At 51.0% G+C, this 16,215-nt stretch overlaps 1 long non-coding RNA gene across 4 annotated transcripts; it reads left to right on the top strand.

Annotated features, from left to right (window-relative positions):
• The first annotated feature begins 8,975 nt into the window (after window positions 1-8,975).
• Window positions 8,976-12,304, top strand: LOC123378820. 4 transcript variants are annotated; one of them, XR_006582738.1, is made up of 4 exons: window positions 8,976-9,035; window positions 9,336-9,681; window positions 10,059-10,312; window positions 10,477-11,937. It is a non-coding gene; the product is annotated as an uncharacterized LOC123378820 (long non-coding RNA). The 4 variants fall into 4 exon arrangements; XR_006582740.1 differs by lacking the exons at window positions 8,976-9,035; window positions 9,336-9,681 and adding an exon at window positions 12,275-12,293 and having other exon boundaries at window positions 9,688-10,312; window positions 10,477-11,753; window positions 11,886-11,919; XR_006582739.1 differs by lacking the exons at window positions 8,976-9,035; window positions 9,336-9,681 and adding an exon at window positions 12,275-12,304 and having other exon boundaries at window positions 9,688-10,312; window positions 10,477-11,919.
• The last annotated feature ends 3,911 nt before the right edge of the window (window positions 12,305-16,215 follow it).

Raw genomic sequence — 16,215 nt, 5'->3', positions numbered from 1 at the left:
GAATGGAACAGTCATCACTGTCAATGAGATAAGTGACTGTTTTGGTGATTGCACTGCTCACGGCCCACCTTTCTCCTGAAAGGGATGCCCCGTTTGCTAAGGCTGTGTTTGTAAGAAAAGGTTCCTGACTAGCTGTGGTTTTGAGAGAGAGAAGGTCCCTATTTTTAGGGGCTGCTCAGTTTTCTGGCCAGGAGCAGTGTGTCCTACGCAGCAGAAGGTTGCATCTAGGAGAATGAGTCCAGGTGGTGAATTGCTTGCCTTCCTCTCCTGTTTCTCTCTCTCCTCTAGTGTGTTGGCCAACACTCTTTCTCAATCTGTCCTTGCCTTTCCTTGTGCCATCTCCCTTCTTAGGATATTGGCAGGCGAGCTAGGTGTGCACCCCCACAGGTTGTGTCTCGGGAGCCACAAAGAAGTAGGAGGGGACGAAAATCATGCAGGGCAGTCGGTGCGAGACTGGAGCGGTGACTGTTGGTGTTGTGGGGCTAAGACAGATCGAAAGCGATGAAGGGAAGAGGGCCTTAATTGGGCTCTACGTAGTGCAGGAGTTCTCAAGCTGGGGTTTAGGTCCCATCAGGGGGCCGCAAGGTTATTTGGGGGGTTGTAAAATGTCATCCTCCATCCTAAACATCACTTGGCTTCCAGCATTTATAATGGTGTTGAATATACAAAAAGTGTTTTTAATTTATAAGGGGAGGGTCACACTCAGAAGCTTGCTATGTAAAAGGGACCATCAGTACCAAATGTTGAGAACCACTGGTGTAGTGATAGTTCTTGCTTGCCTTTATTAGTTTGCAGAGGAATTGTCCAGGAGTCTCAGCTGGAGAAGAAGCTGGCAGAAGTGGACCTGAACTGCCTGGACATCCTTCTAAGCAGACATGTACAGTCCTCAGCTTTCTGCCTTCTGGATAACTGGCTATGAGTAAGAAGTCAGTGTTTTCAATTCCTTGTCTGTACTCACTCTTGTTTCCTTCAGAGGCCGTGTGCTTCCTCGTTGGGTACGAGGCTCTTTGGGATTAAGGCTGGGGAAGGGACAAGAGTCTCCTGAGCAAAGTGACTATTTTGGGTGCAGTTAAAATGGGTCTCTTCTAGTTGCAGCTGTAAAGTAGTAAAGGGAGATGGGTTGAGGGCAGAGCTGTGGGATACGGGAGATGTGAGATGAAGAGACTACGTGACATTGCAGACGGAGATGGTAATTTTATTTTTTTTCTTCCCTTTACTTCTTCCTTGGTACTAAACCCAGCAGTCACACGTCAGAGTCTACTGCCCTCGTGCGATGGATAGTGAGTGAGAGCAGCGAGCCTGTGAACATTGTTCATGCCAGGCAAGAGCCATCCATCTGGGAGGCGAGCAGAGGCCACTGTCACTGAGATAAGTGTCTGGTTTGGTGATTGCTCTGCTCAGGGCTCAGCTCCTGGTAGGGACGCCCCATTAGCAAGGTCTGGGTTTGTAAGAAAAGGTTCCTAACTACTGGTTATGAAGGAGACAAGGTCCCCATTTTCAGGGGCTGGTTATTTCTCTGGCCAGGAGGGGTGTGTCCTCTGCAGCAGAAGGTTGGATCCAGGGGGAAGACTCCAGGTGGTGAGTTTCTTGACTCCCTCCCATGTTTTTTTCTCTCTCTCTCTCCTCTAATGTGTTGGCCAACACACACTCTGTCTGTCTGTCTCTCTCTCTCTGTCTCTGTCCTTGCTTCTTCTTGTGCTGTCTCCCTTCATAGGACACGGATAGGAGTGCTAGGTGTGCATCCCCACAGGCTAGATCTCGGGAGCTATGAACAAATAGGAGGAGATGAAAATCATGCAGGGTATTGGGCGCTAGAGTGGAGCCGTGTCTGTGGATGTTGACTCAGTCTCTGTTCATCGAGTCGAGCGGATGTAGATGGGATGGGAGAGGGAGGCAGGGATGAGGGCAAGATTAAATGCACCAGTAGTGCTGTGTGTAGTGATGGTACTTACTTGACTTTATTAGTTTGCAGAGGAATCATCCAGGAGCGCTCGCCGGACGAGAATATGCAGAAGTGGACGTGAGCAGCCTGGGCATCCTTCTGAGGAGACCTCAACAGTCCTCATGTTTCTGCATTCTGCCTAACTGGCTGTGAGTAAGCGGTGAGTGCTTGGAATTCCTCATCTGTACTCACTGTAATTTTGTTCGTAGGCCGTTTCCTTCCTTGTTCGGTATGGGGCACTGTGGGATTAAGGCTGGGGAAGAGACCAGTGTCATACTTGCCAACTTTCACTGGGTAGATAAGAACCCTGAATTCACAGTATTCCAAAAATCAAGCTAATCCTATTTCCAAGAAGGCCAAAACAAGCCAATTCCTAAGAACCCCAACACTCAATGACTAGATCTCTCCTGGCGTGTAGTCTGGGACTGTGGTGGGTCCACTGTGCACCCCTGACTCTCTCCCCCCTTTGCCCCTGCTTGCCGGAAGCAGCAAGCTACAACCAGCAATAAGCTACAGGTCAAAAACAAGCCCAATTTCTATGTTTTATTTTCCCCCTTGAGATTTGGTGTGTGAGACCAGAGTCTGCTGTGCAAAGTCACTATTTCGGGTGTCGCTGCAAGGGGTGCTTTCTACTTGGAGTCCTACCGGTGTAATGGGAATAGGGTTGAGGGCGGAGCCCCACTGTGTGCGGGGGGGGGGGGGAAATAAGAGCCTACCCAAAGTTGCTGACTGAAAGGGTAACTGATTTGTTTTTCCCCCTTGTGCTGGGTTTAGTAGCAAGAGAAAAGAAGTCACAGGCCAGAGTCTACTGCCCTCGTGCAATGGAAAGAGCAAGAGCGATGAGTCTGCAAGCGTTATTAATGTGAGGCAGAAGGCGTCCATCTGGGAGCGGAACCGCCACCACTCTCAATGAGATAAGTGTCTTCTTTGGTGATGGCTCTGCTCAAGGCCCATCTTGCTCCTGGTAGGGACGCCCCGTTAGCTGGGGCTGGGTTTGTAAGAAAAGGTTCCTGACTAGCTGTGGTTTTGAGAGAGAGAAGATCCCCATTTTTAGGGGCTGCTCATGTCTCTGGCCAGGACCAGTGTGTCCTCCGCAGCATATTAGATCCAGGGGGATGACTCCAGCTGGCGAGTTCCTTGACTCCCTCCCACGTTTTTCTCTCTCTCCTCTAATGTGTTGGCCAACACACACTCTGTCTGTCTGTCTGCCTTTCTCTCTGTCCTTGCCTCCTCTTGTGCTGTCTCCCTTCGTAGGACACGGGCAGATGTGTTACGTGTGCATCCCCACAGGCTAGGTCTTGTGAGCTATGAACAAGTAGGGGACTGAAATGATGCAGGGCAGTGGGCGCTAGAGTGGAGCGGTGACTGTGGGTATTGACTGAGTCTCTGCTCTAGTGGGGCTGATGTGGATGGGATGGGAGAGGGAGGCAGGGATGAGGGCAAGATTTCACGCACCAATTGAATTTTTTGTAGTGAGGGCTCTTGCTTGGCTTATTTGCTGCACTTGTAGAGGAATTGTCCAGGAGCAGCAGCCGGAGGAGAAATTGGCAGACGTGGGCCTGAGGAGCCTGGACATTCTTCTAAGGAGACATGAACAGTCCTCAGCTTTCTGCCTCGTGCATAACTGGCTGTGGGTAAGTGGTCAGTGCTTGGAATTCCTCATCTGTACTTGCTGTGATTTTCTTCACACTTTGTTTGCTTCCTTGTTGGGTGTGGGGCTCTTTGGGATTAAGGCTGGGGAAGGGACCAGAGTCACAGTTGCTAACTTTCACTGGGGAAATAAGCACCCCCGACTTTGACAATAAGCCAAAAATCAAGATAAACCCATTTGAAAACAAGGCCAAAACAAGCCAATTCCTAAGAACCCCAACACTCAATGACTAGATCTCCCCTGGCGTGCAGTCTGGGACTGTGGTGGGTCTGCTGTGCACCTCAACTAGCCGTCCCCTTTGCTCCTCCTTGTCCGTGCTTGCTGGAAGCAAAAAGCTACAAGAAGCAATAAGTTACAAGCCAAAAAGAAGCACAATTTCTACGTGTTTTCCCCACAGGTTTGGTGTGTCTGACCAGAGTCATCTGTGCAGAGTGACTATTTCAGGTGTCATTGCAAGGGGTGCTTTCTACTTGTAGTCCTAAAGGCGTGATGGGAGGAGGGTTCAGGGCAGAGCCCCACCATGTGGGAGAGGCGAAAAGAAGCGGCTACCCAACATTGCCAATTGAGATGGTGACTGACTTGTTTTTCTGCTGGATTTAGTACCAAGGGAAAAGAAATGACAAGTCAGAGTCTACTGCCCCCATGCGATGGAAAGCGAGCGAGAGTGATGGGACTGCGAGAATTATTGATGCCTTGAAAAAGCCGTACGACTGGGAATGGAACAGTCATCACTGTCAATGAGATAAGTGTCTGTTTTGGTGATTGCTCTGCTCACGGCCCACCTTTCTCCTGAAAGGGATGCCCCGTTTGCTGAGGCTGTGTTTGTAAGAAAAGGTTCCTGACTAGCTGTGGTTTTGAGAGAGAGAAGGTCCCTATTTTTAGGGGCTGCTCAGTTTTCTGGCCAGAAGCAGTGTGTCCTACGCAGCAGAAGGTTGCATCTAGGAGAATGAGTCCAGGTGGTGAATTGCTTGCCTTCCTCTCCTGTTTCTCTCTCTCTTCTCTAGTGTGTTGGCCAACACTCTTTCTCAATCTGTCCTTGCCTTTCCTTGTGCCTCTCCCTTCTTAGGATATTGGCAGGCGAGCTAGGTGTGCACCCCCACAGGTTGTGTCTTGGGAGCCATAAAGAAGTAGGAGGGGACGAAAATCATGCAGGACAGTCGGTGCGAGACTGGAGCGGTGGCTGTTGGTGTTGTGGGGCTAAGACAGATCAAAAGCGACGCAGGGAAGAGGGCCTTAATTGGGCTCTACGTAGTGCAGGAGTTCTCAAACTGGGGATTAGGTCCCATCAGGGGGCCGCAAGGTTATTTGGGGGGTTGTGAAATGTCATCCTCCATCCTAAACATCACTTGGCTTCCAGCATTTATAATGCTGTTCAATATACAAAAAGTGTTTTTAATTTATAAGGGGAGGGTCACACTCAGAAGCTTGCTATGTAAAAGGGACCATCAGTACCAAATGTTGAGAACCACTGGTGTAGTGATAGTTCTTGCTTGCCTTTATTAGTTTGCAGAGGAATTGTCCAGGAGTCTCAGCTGGAGAAGAAGCTGGCAGAAGTGGACCTGAACTGCCTGGACATCCTTCTAAGGAGACATGAATAGTCCTCAGCTTTCTGCATTCTGGATAACTGGCTATGAGTAAGAAGTCAGTGTTTTCAATTCCTTGTCTGTACTCACTCGTTTCCTTCATAGGCCGTGTGCTTCCTCGTTGGGTACGAGGCTCTTTGGGATTAAGGCTGGGGAAGGGACAAGAGTCTCCTGAGCAAAGTGACTATTTTGGGTGCAGTTAAAATGGGTCTCTTCTAGTTGCAGCTGTAAAGTAGTAATGGGAGATGGGTTGAGGGCAGAGCTGTGGGATACGGGAGATGTGAGATGAAGAGACTACGTGACATTGCAGACGGAGATGGTAATTTTATTTTTTTTCTTCCCTTTACTTCTTCCTTGGTACTAAACCCAGCAGTCACACGTCAGAGTCTACTGCCCTCGTGCGATGGAAAGTGAGTGAGAGGAGCGAGCCTCAGCATTGTTCATGCCAGGCAAGAGCCGTCCATCTGGGAGCCGAGCAGAGGCCACTGTCACTGAGATAAGTGTCTGGTTTGGTGATTGTTCTGCTCACGGCTCAGCTCCTGGTAGGGACGCCCCATTAGCAAGGTCTGGGTTTGTAAGAAAAGGTTCCTAACTAGTGGTTATGAAGGAGACAAGGTCCCCATTTTGAGGGGCTGGTAATTTCTTTGGCCAGGAGGGGTGTGTCCTCTGCAGCAGAAGGTTGGATCCAGGGGGATGACTCCAGCTCATGAGTTTCTTGACTCCCTCCTGTGTTTTTTACTCTCTCTCTCTCACTCTCCTCTAATGTGTTGGCCAACACACACTGTCTGTCTGTCTGTCTGTCACTCTGTCTCTGTCCTTGCTTCTTCTTGTGCCGTCTCCTTTCATAGGACATGGATAGGAGTGCTAGGTGTGCATCCCCACAGGCTAGATCTCGGGAGCTATGAACAAATAGGAGGGGATGAAAATCATGCAGGGTATTGGGCGCTAGAGTGGAGCGGTGTCTGTGGATGTTGACTCAGTCTCTGTTCATCGAGTCAAGCGGATGTAGATGGGATGGGAGAGGGAGGCAGGGATGAGGGCAAGATTAAATGCGCCAGTAGTGCTGTGTGTAGTGATTGTATTTGCCTGACTTTATTAGTTTGCAGAGGAATCATCCAGGAGCTCTTGCCGGACGAGAATATGCAGAAGTGGACGTGAGCAGCCTGTACATCCTTCTGAGGAGACCTCAACAGTCTTCAGGTTTCTGCCTTCTGCCTAACTGGCTGTGAGTAAGCAGTGAGTGCTTGGAATTCCTCATCTGTACTCACTGTAATTTTGTTCATAGGCCGTTTCCTTCCTTGTTTGTTATGGGGCACTGTGGGATTAAGGATGGGGAAGAGACCAGAGTCATACTTGCCAACTTTCACTGGGTAGATAAGAACCCTGAATTCACAGTATTCCAAAAATCAAGCTAATCCTATTTCCAATAAGGCCAAAACAAGCCAATTCCTAAGAACCCCAACACTCAATGACTAGATCTCTCCTGGCGTGCAGTCTGGGACTGTGGTGGGTCCGCTGTGCACCCCTGACTCTCTCCCCCCTTTGCCCCTGCTTGCCGGAAGCAGCAAGCTACAACGAGCAATAAGGTACAGATAAAAAACAAGCCCAATTTCTATGTTTTACTTTCCCCCTTGAGATTTGGTATGTGTGACCACAGTCTGCTGTGCAAAGTGACTATTTCGGGTGTCGTTGCAAGGGGTGCTTTCTACTTGTAGTCCTACCGGTGTAATGGGAATAGGGTTGAGGGCGGAGCTCCACTGTGTGTGGGAGGGGAAAATAAGAGCCTACCCAAAGTTGCTGACTGAAAGGGTAACTGATTTGTTTTTCCCCCTTGTGCTGGGTTTAGTAGCAAGAGAAAAGAAGTCACAGGCCAGAGTCTACTGCCCTCGTTCAATGGAAAGAGAGCAAGAGCGATGAGTCTGCAAGCGTTGTTAATGCGAGGCAGAAGGCGTCCATCTGGGAGCAGAACCGCCACCACTCTCAATGAGATAAGTGTCTTCTTTGGTGATTGCTCAGCTCAAAGCCCATCTTGCTCCCGGTAGGGACGCCCCGTTAGCTGGGGCTGGGTTTGTAAGAAAAGGTTCCCGACTAGTTGCGGTTACAAGGGAGACGATGGCCCCATTTTCAGGGGCTGCTCATATCTCTGGCCAGGACCAGTGTGTCCTCCGCAGCATATTAAATCCAGGGGGATGACTCCAGCTGGTGAGTTCCTTGACTCCCTCCCACGCTTCTCTCTCTCTCTCTCTCTCTCCTCTGATGTGTTGGCCAACACACACTCTGTCTGCCTTTCTTTCTCTCTCTCTCTGTCCTTGCCTCTTCTTGTGCTGTCTTTCTTCGTAGAACACGGGCAGGTGTGTTACGTGTGCATCCCCATAGGCTAGGTCTTGTGAGCTATGAACAAGTAGGGGGCCGAAATGATGCAGGGCAGTGGGCGCTAAAGTGGAGCGGTGACTGTGGGTGTTGTGGAGCTAAGACAGATTGAAAGTGACGCAGGGAAAAGGGCCTTAATTGGCCTCTATGTAGTGCAGGAGTTCTCAAACTGGGGTTTAGGTCCTGTCAGGGGGCCGCAAGGTTGTTATTTGGGGGGTTGTGAAATGTCATCCTCCATCCTAAACATCACTTGGCTTCCAGCATTTATAATTCTGTTTAATATACAAAAAGTGTTTTTAATTTATAAGGGGAGGGTCACACTCAGAAGCTTGCTATGTAAAAGGGACCATCAGTACAAAAGGTTGAGAACCACTGGTGTAGTGATAGTTCTTGCTTGCCTCCATTAGTTTGCAGAGGAATTGTCCAGGAGTCTCAGCTGGAGAAGAAGCTGGCAGAAGTGGACCTGAACTGCCTGGACATCCTTCTAAGGAGACATGAACAGTCCTCAGCTTTCTGCATTCTGGATAACTGGCTATTGAGTAAGAAGTCAGTGTTTTCAATTCCTTATCTGTACTCACTCTTGTTTCCTTCATAGGCCGTGTGCTTCCTCGTTGGGTACGAGGCTCTTTGGGATTAAGGCTGGGGAAGGGACAAGAGTCTCCTGAGCAAAGTGACTATTTTGGGTGCAGTTAAAATGGGTCTCTTCTAGTTGCAGCTGTAAAGAAGTAATGGGAGATGGGTTGAGGGCCGAGCTGTGGGATACGGGAGATGTGAAAGAGACTGAGACATTGCAGACGGAGATGATAATTTTATTTTTTTTCTTCCTTTTACTTCTTCCTTGGTACTAAACCCAGCAGTCACACATCAGAGTCTACTGCCCTCATGTGATGGAAAGTGAGTGAGAGCAGCGAGCCTGTGAGCGTTGTTCATGCCAGGCAACAGCCGTCAATGTGGGGGTCGAGCAGACGCCACTGTCAGTGAGATAAGTGTCTGTTTTGCTGAGGGTTCTGCTCACGGCCCATATGAGTTGCTTGCCTTTCTCTGTTTCTCTCTCTCTTCTCTAGTTTGTTGGCCAACACTCTCTGTCTCTGTCCTTGCCTCTCCTTGTGCTGTCTCCCTTCATAGGACACGGGCAGGAGTGCTAGGTGTGCATCCCCACAGGCTAGGTCTCAGGAGCTATGAAGAAGTAGGAGGGGATGAAAATCATGCAGGGTAGTGGGCATTAGAGTGGAGCGGTGACCGTCAGTGTTGACTCAGTCTCTGTTCATCGAGTCGGGCTGATGTAGATGAGATGGGAGAGGGAGGCAGGGATGAGGGCATTCATAGAGCTCTGTGTAGTGACAGTTCTTGCTTGGCTTTATTAGTTTGCAGAGGAATCGTCCAGGAGCCCCAGCCGGATGAGAATGTCAGAAGTGGACCTGAGCAGCCTGGACATCCTTCTAAGGAAACAAGAATAGTCCTCAGGTTTCTGCCTTCTGCATAACTGGCTGTGAGTAACGGCTCAGTGCTTTGAACTCAGAGTCATCTGTACTCACTGTAGTATTCTTCATTGACCGTGTGGTTTCTTCTTGGGTACAGGGCTCTGTGGGATTAAGGGTGAGGAGGGGCCAGAGTCAGCTGTGCAGAGTGACTGTGTTAGGTGTTGTTGTAAGAGGTGCTTTGTACTTTTAGTCCTAAAGGTGTAATGGGTAGAGGGCGGAACCCCGCCATGCGTGAGAGGGGAAAAGAAGAGCCTAAGAGACATTTCTGACTGAGACGGTAGCTTACTTGTTTTATCCCCTGGTTTTAGTACCAAGGAAAAAGACGTCACATGTCAAAGTCTACTGCCCTTATGAGTGAGAGTGACGAGACTGCGAGCGTTGTTGGTGCCAGGCAGGAGCCGTCCATCTGGGAGCAGAACAGCTGCTACTATCACTGAGATAAGTATCTGTTTTGCTGAGAGTTCTGCTCACGGCCCACCTGGCTACAGGTAGAGACACCCCGTTAGGTGGGGTGGGTTTGTAAGAAAAGGTTCCTGACTAGCTGTGGTTTTGAGGGAGACACGGTCCCCATTTTCAGGGGCTGATGATTTCTCTGGCCAGGATCGGTGTGTCCTCGGCAGGAGAAGGTTAGATCCATGAGGATGACTCCAGGTGGTGAGTTGCTTGCCTTCCTCCTCTGTTTTTCTCTCTCTGTCTTCTCTACTCTACTCTATTGTGTTGGCCAACACACACACACTTTCTCTCTCTCTGTCTCTTTGCTGTCTCCCTTCATAGGGCATGGGCAGGAGTGCTATGTGTGCATCCCCTTAGGCTAGGTCTCGGGAGCTATGAACAAGTAGGAGGGGTCGAAAATCATGCATCGTAGTGGGCACTAGAGTGGAGGGGTGACTGTGGATGTTGACTGTCTCTCTTCAAGTGGGCCTGATGTAGATAGGATGGGAGAGGGAGGCAGGGATGAGGGCAAGATTACCTGCACCAATTGAATTTTGTGTAGTGATGGCTCTTGCTTCGCTCATTTCCTGTACTTGCAGAGGAATTGTCCAGGAGCAGCAGCTGAAGGAGAAAGTGGCAGACGCAGACCTGAGGAGCCTGGACATCCTTCTTAGCAGACATGAGTGGTCCTCAGATTTCTGCCTCCCGCACAACTGGCTGTGAGTAAGCGGTCAGTGCTTGGAATCCCTCATCTGTAGTGGCTCCGGTTTTGTTCAGAGGCTCTGAATTTCTTCATTGGACACAGTGCTCTGTGGGATTCAGATGAGGCAAAGGCACAAGTCTCCTGTGCAGAGTGAGTATCTTGGATGTAGGTGCAGTGGGCTGCTTTTTAGTTGTAGTGCTAAAGCTGTAATGGGAGGAGGGCTGAGGGCGGAGCCCTGAGGTGTGGTAGATGTGAGAAGAAGAGCCTATGCACATTGCAGACTGAGATGCTAACTGATTGGTTTTTCCCCCTAGTGCTGGGTTTAGTACCAAGTGGAGAGTCAGAGTCCACTCCGCACATGCCATGGAAAGGGAGCGAGAGCTGGGAGGTTCTAAGCATTGTTGATGCCAGGGAAGAGCCATCCAGCTGGGAGTGGAGCAAGGACCACTGTCAGTGAGATAAGTGTCTTGTTAGGTGAAGGCTCTGCTGTGGTTATGAGGGAGACAAGGTCCCTATTTTCAGGGGCTGCTCAGTCCTCTGGCCAGTACCGGTGTGTCCTCTGCAGCGGAAGGTTGGATTCAGGAGGATGACTCCAGGTGACAAGTTGCTTGCCTTCCTCCCGTGTTTCTCATTTTCTCGCTCTCTGTCTCTTTAGTGTGTTGGCCAACGCTCTCTCTTAATCTGTCCTTTCCTTTCCTTGTGCCATCTCCCTTCTTAGGACACAGGCAGGCCTGCGAGGTGTGCATCTCCACAGGTTAGGTCTTGAAAGCCCTGGAGTAGTAGGAGGGGACGAAAACCATGCGGGGTAGTGGGTGCGAGAGTGGAGCAGTGACTGTCAGTATTGAAGCGGTCTCTGTTGAAGTGGGGCTGATGTAGATGTGGTGGAAGAGGGAGGCAGGATTGAGGGCAACATTTCAAGCACCATTAGAGCTGTGTGTAGAGATGGCGCATGCTTGGCTTTTACAGCTGCACTTCCAGAGGAATTGTCCAGGAGCTCAAGCCGGAGGAGAAACTGGCAGAGGTGGATCTGAGCAGCTTGGACATGGTTCTAACCAGACAGGAACAGTCCTCAGCTTTCTGCCTTCTGAACAACTGGCTGTGAGTAAGAGGTCAGTGCTTTCAATTCCTTATCTGTACTCGCTGTAGTTTACTTCACAGGCCTTGTGCTTCCTCGCTGGGTACAGGACACTATGGTATTAAGGCTGGGGAAGGGACAAGAGTCTCCTGAGCAAAGTGACTATTTTGGGTGCAGTTACAATGGATCCCTTCTAGTTGCAGATGTAAAGTAGTAATAGGAGATGGTTTGATGGCGGAGCCGTGGGAGATGTGAGATGAAGAGACTACGTGACATTGCAGATGGAGATGCTAATTTGTTTGTTTTTTCTCTCCTCTGCTGGGTTTCATACCAAGGAAAAATAAGTCACATGTCAGTCTACTGCCCTCATGCAATAGAAAGTGAGTGAGAGCAGCGAGCCTGTGAACATTGTTCATGCCAGGCAAGAGCCGTTCATTTGGGAGCCAAGCAGATGCCACTGTCAGTGAGAAGTGTCTGTTTTGCTGAGGGTTCTGTTAATAGCCCATCTGACTCCAGGTACAGACACCCTGTTAGCTGGGGCTGGTTTGTCAGAAGAGTTTCCTGACTAGCTGGGGATACAAGGGAGACAAGGTCCCCATTTTCAGGGGCTTGTCATTGCTCTGTTCACAAGCAGTGTGTCCTCCGCAGGAGAAGGTTGGATCCAGGAGGATGACTCCAGATGGTGAGTTACTTGCCTTTCTCCTGTGTTTCTCTCTCTCTTCTCTAGTGTGTTGGCCAACACTCTTGTTCTCTCTCCGTCTCTGTCCTTGCCTCTCCTTGTGCCATCTCCCTTCATAGAACAGGGGCAGGAGTGCTAGGTGTGCATCCCCACAGGCTTGGTCTCGGGAGCTATGAACAAGTAGGAGGGGATGAAAATCATGCAGGATAGTGGGCGCTAGAGTGGAGCAGTGTCTGTGGATGTTGACTCAGTCTCTGTTCATTGAGTCAAGCGGATGTAGATGGAATGGGAGAGGGAGGCAGGGATGAGGACATTCATAGAGCTCTGTGTAATGATGGTCCTTGCTTGGCTTTATTAGTTTGAAGAGGAATCGTCCAGGAGCCCTCGCCGGAGGAGAATATGCAGAAGTGGATCTGAGAAGCCTGGACATCCTTCTAAGGAGACATGAATAGTCCTCGGGTTTCTGCATAACTGGCTGTTCCTCATCTGTACTTGCTGTAGTTTTCTTCATAGGCCGTGTGCTTCCTCCTTGGGTACAGGGCTCTGTGGCTGGGGAGGGGCCAGAATCTGCTCTGCAGAGTGACTATGTTGGGTGCCATTAAGAGGGCCAATGCAGACAGGAGAAAAGGGGCCTGAACCCTGATTACAGGGTGGTCACCCTTGTCTTTAGTAAAATATTCCTCCTTTAAACTCGGTGGGGGCGGGGGGAAGTCCCCAATGTGAAAAGATCTGGAAATGAACAGGTAAGGGAGGGATCCTGCTGAGTGTCTCCTTTCCGATCAATCCTCCATCTCTCAGCGACACCCTTCCGGACTTACCTTCCTACCTCACCAAGAAAATAACTTTGTGCTCCCTAACCTTTACCAGAAAAGACCCCCCTTCCTTGTAACGCAGTCCTGTTAGTAGGGTTAGGTGCACCCACGTGCTGGCTCTGAATACCTCCGCATGTGCTTACAACACCTAAACATCAATACATTTCAGAAAGGACCGCCACATCAATCCCTTCGGACGTAGCCCTAGGAATCTCCTCTGTCTGTCTCCAAAGAGACACAAGGCCTGGAATTTGGACACAGCTGAGGGAGCTGTCTGAATGTCTACAGTTAAACACTCATCAGTGCGACGGTGTCTTTCTTGTGCACAAGAAAACAAAGGGTCAAAGTTGTGGTTGGTTGAGCGGTGTAAATTGGGCAGGGCAAAAGGACTTGAGGAAGGATGAGGTGGAAGTGAGGATCTGAAAGGAGCCCCCCACCTCACCAGTTCATTTCCAGACTTTGTAACGTTTACATGGTTGGGTCATCTCTTTGGCTGTTTTGAGAAAAGGGGCCAATTTTCCACGGCCTTCGCCATCCCCTTACAGCTGCCCCTTCGCCACACCATGTTCCATCTGACCAGGATAGGTTGCAAGTAAGATTTCACTTCAAATCTCCAAAAAAAAAAAAAGAAATAATTCTGGGGGACTTTTACTGTGACTAAAAGAAATAGAAGCTCAGCCCTTTTCAAGGGAGGGGGAGAGGGGGTCGCTCAGCCAAAGACACAAAAAGGCTCCCCTAGTTTAAGCGTGTGAGGGATAAGACCTTACACCCTGGTTACAGGGCAGTCATTTTGCCGGGCGTGTCAAAGTGACCTGTGGCTTAATTTGCATGGCAAAGGAGACCCAAACCTTCCTTACAGGGTGGTTCTTAAGCCAGGGGCATTCGAATGGGGCAGAGAGAAAAGCATTGTAAAGGAGAGACCTCCGTTCCCTCAGGAGAGCGTGGTCTCATTGCCCAGCAAGTGCCAGCGGCCCAAGAGGAGCTAGAAAGGGGAGACGTGCACCCTTCTCACAGGGATTGGTCAGTGGCAAAGAGCATTTTAAAGGCTAGGTCCTAAGGAGCTCAAAGCCACAGAGACCTTGTGGTGATCTGCGTGTAATGTAATATCTCATTGTAAGGTGACGGGGTCAGCAAGAGTTAATTAACTCACCAACTGACCTTGACCTATGGCCGAACTTTAAAGACTGGTTAGGAAGATCTGTAAAGGAATAGAGGTTTGAAATGCAGCCTGCATTGTTAGAGATAGAAGGGTAAATGTTAGCTCGGGTCTTGTCTATTGCTATAGCTGTGATTCAAAGATCAAAAAAGCAATATTAACATTTAGGAAGACATTGGAGTGAAATAGCGTTATTGTCTATATCGGGGTCGTCAACCTTTCACAAGCGGTGTGCCGAGTCTTCATTTATTCACTCTAAAATGTATTACTGGCACACGAAACCTTAATGTTTTTCAGAAGGTCTCTTTAGTTATATAATATATAGACATAGAAACTAGTGTTGTATTGTAAAATAAACAAGGTTTTCAAAATGTTTAAGTAGCTTCATTTAAAATTAAATTAAAATGTTGATCTTACAGCGCTGGCCTGCTCAACCTGCTGCTGGTCTGGGGTTCTGTTCCACTAGGCCCCCAGCAGGCTGTGCGGGGCCCTGCCCACATACAGCGGGTAGCTACCTTCTCCCTGGTTCTGGCCCATTCTCTTCCTCTCTCTCTCTGCACTGAGCTGAGGGTGGGAGTGGACCGAGCACAGGGCTGGGGCTGAAGGGTCTGGCCAGGAGCTAGAATGAGGGAGGGGGCTCAGGGTTGGGGCAGGAGGTCTGGGTGTGGGGGCACTTACCTGGGCAGCTCCCATTTGGTGTGAGGGGTGCAGGTGGGAATGTGAATGGGGGTGCAGGAGCTCCTGTTTGGTGCTCAGGGTGGGGGTGGGGATGTGCAGGGGTGCAAGAGTCAGGGCAGAGGACTGGGGGCATGTGAGGGGGGTGCAGGTGTCAGGGTGGGAGGGGCTGGGTATGTGTGTGTGGGGGGGTGTCAGGGCTCAGGGCAGAGGGCTGGGTGACTGCCCCCCTCAGAACCTCTAATCCCCTCTGCTCCTGGGACCCCTGCCCCTAATTGCCCTCCAGAACCCTATCCCTTATCTAAGCCTCCCTGTTCTTGTCCCCTGACTGCCCCCCTAGGAGCCTACCCCCTACCCTGTCCCCTGACTGCCCGAACCCTTATCCACACCCCCACCCTCTGACAGGACCCCCAGAACTCATGAGCCATCCCCTGCCTCCTGACAGCCCCCCCCAAACTCCTGACTCATCCAACCGCCGCAGCTCCTTGTCCCCTAACCATCTCCTCCAGAGAGCCCCCCACCCTAAGTGTCCCCTGACCCCTAGCCAGCCCCCACCCCCTGACAGACCCTGGAATTCCCATGCCCCATCCACCCCCCTGTTCCTTGTCTGCCACCTCCAGAGACCCCCGCCCCTATCCAACCAACCCTGTCCCCTGACTGCCGCCCCCTTACCCAACCTGCCCGGCCCCAGATCCCCTTACCATGAGCCTCCAAGCAGAGCCAGCCTATGCTGCCCTGTGGGAGCGCACAGCCCCGCCCCTCAGAGTGCTGCGCGTGCGGGGGCAGGGCTCCGGACAAGCGGGGAGCCTGTTTGCCTCCCTCCAGAGCCAGCGCGCAGCCCCGGCCCCAGAGCTCTGTGGGTGGGGGCAGGGATCCGGGGGAGGGGAGAAGGCGGGGGAGGGGCCGGCGGCTTGCTGCGCTCAGCCCGGTGCTCCAGCCCGGAAGCGCAGACCCTGCGATTTGCCGTGCTGGCAGGGTTTTTAATGGCACCCTGGAGTCCCGGCAGGCAGCCGCGTGCCATTGAAAATCGGCTCCCGTGACGTCTTTGGCACGTGGCTGCTGGAGGTTGCTGACCCCTGACCTAGTGTCTCTGTGGCTCCATGAGGGAAATAACTAGTGACACCGTGTGGCCACGCAGGGTAATGCACAGAGCAGTTCCTGTGTGGACCTACAGTGACACCGTGTGGTCATGCAGGCTAATGCACAGAGAATTTCTCTCAGAGGAACAGTGACACCGTGTGGTCACGCAGGGTAATGCACAGAGCAGTTCCTGCGTGGAGCTACAGTGACACCGTGTGGCCACGCAGGGTAATGCACAGAGCAGTTCCTGCGTGGAGCTACAGTGACACCGTGTGGCCACGCAGGGTAACGCACAGAGCAGTTCCTGCGTAGAGCAACAGTGACACCGTGTGGCCACGCAGGGTATTGCAGAGAGCATTTCCTGCGTGGAGCAACAGTGACACCGTGTGGCCACGCAGGGTAATGCACAGAGCATTTTGCGCATGGAGCAACAGTGACACCGTGTGGCCACGCAGGGTAATGAACAGAGCAGTTCCTGCGTGGAGCTACAGTGACACTGTGTGGCCATGCAGGGTAATGCACAGAGCAGTTCCTGCGTGGAGCTACAGTGACACCGTGTGGCCACGCAGGGTAAGG

The sequence above is a fragment of the Mauremys mutica genome, chromosome 10 (genome assembly GCF_020497125.1).
Source record: "Mauremys mutica isolate MM-2020 ecotype Southern chromosome 10, ASM2049712v1, whole genome shotgun sequence".
Taxonomy (NCBI): domain Eukaryota; kingdom Metazoa; phylum Chordata; order Testudines; family Geoemydidae; genus Mauremys; species Mauremys mutica.
Note: the sequence above shows the minus strand (reverse complement) of the source record. Positions and strands in the feature narration are given on the sequence as shown.